The following is a 1,753-nucleotide window of genomic DNA, read 5'->3' as shown; positions in this document are numbered from 1 at the left end:
TGTGTTGGTATGTTTTGTCTAGTTGAAATGTTTCTGGGGAGCCAAGTGTACTGGTCCATTAATAGTGAACAAAATAGTTTTTAGTGAATAAACTGTTCACTGCACATATAATCACCATGATCTTGTACCTATAAGCTTTCTTAAATTTTTTTTTTAACATTTTATTTATTTTTGAGACAGGGAGAGACAGAGCATGAACAGGGGAGGGTCAGAGAGAGAGGGAGACACAGACTTGAAACAGGCTCCAGGCTCTGAGCTGTCAGCACAGAGCCCGACGCGGGGCTCGAACTCACGGACCGTGAGATCATGACCTGAGCCGAAGTCGGACGCTTAACCGACTGAGCCACCCAGGCGCCCCCCTATAAGCTTTCTTAAAAACTAAGCTTGATTGTTTTTGTTGATCACAATGCCTATATCAAAAAGTTATTTTTACATATGTTCACCCTGAGAAGTCCTCACTAAAAGCCCATTTGGTACTTTTCTCCCATCTTCCTCCACACTATGAGTAATTTTCCTACACTCTATTTTTAAACTTGGCAACTCTTAGCAAAAACCATGAACAGATTTCACAGTGTATATCCCAGCTTATATAGGCTATACATCTCAGTCATCGCAAGACCCAAGAGCGATTACAATAGATAACAGAGAGAAGTACTGTATATCATTGGGAGATTACTCAGCCATTTGGTCTTTTAAGAACCATGGAATTAGGAAAATCGAGAGGGTGCCATTTGTTTAGGAGTTGTTAGAGCTTTTAGGGAGATGACCTTAGTCTGTTCTTCTACTTATTCGTGTTAAGGTTGATGGATTCACCAGGTCATAATATTCTTGAAAAATAACGGTGACATTCTTCATGATCTCTGGGCAGGAGAAAACATAAATAAATCCCAGTGTCTCGATTCTGCTTAGGCTGGATCCTTGAAAAGTGAACTCCAGAGATGGCGTACATGGAGGGATAAGCACAAACCTTGGAACCATTTCAAAATTTAAGTAATGGAGAGCTTTAGATTGTAGGATTATTTTTTGTGGATTTAAGGTGGTGAATTTTTTTCTTTTTTTCATTCTTTTCTGTCCATGTTCTGTATCAATAAAATGGACACATCTGAAAAGTTCATTTAAGAACGGGATCTTTAATCTGTAGCACTATGATGTGTTTACTCTGCATTTGTAGCCATTATTCTAAGATATTTCAAGCCGTTCCAAAAATGAGTTTTTCTCTTAGAGGAACCTCACAAAGAGGCGGGCCTGGCTCTCCTACCCACACTGTAAGGGGACACTGGTAAAGTTTGTATATGTAAGGATAGGTGTGTGGGAAGGTGAAGGAGAGCTTTTTGGTACCCATGATTGCTATCCCAGAATATCTGAAGTGCTGTCACATGCAAGAATGCTTCTTTTGTGTGGCTTTCAGTCAGTGAAAGTTCTACAAAAGCAGACTTTTAAGTCATTGAACGAAAAATGTCTAAGTGCAACACAGAATAGGTCACCTTGTTGAAAAGTGAGCTCCCTGTCTCTGTGCCACTCTTTCCTTTGTGGTTGATGGGACTCTGCTTTGGGTAAGGAATTGTACTGGATTCTTCAAAGAACATTGAGCCCTGGGATTCTATCATATGTATTGATACTACATTATTGTAAATGTTGGCTGCATCAAACTGAATGTTGATGTGATAAATTGATTTTGGAAATTTTACTTCATTGACTTGGACTTGGTGACGTTTGCTGTGAACATGTTTCCACAGTTAACCTCAGAAGATGC

This window comes from Panthera onca, chromosome D2 (genome assembly GCF_046562875.1).
Source record: "Panthera onca isolate mPanOnc1 chromosome D2, mPanOnc1 haplotype 2, whole genome shotgun sequence".
NCBI classification, from domain to species: Eukaryota; Metazoa; Chordata; class Mammalia; order Carnivora; family Felidae; genus Panthera; species Panthera onca.
Note: the sequence above shows the minus strand (reverse complement) of the source record.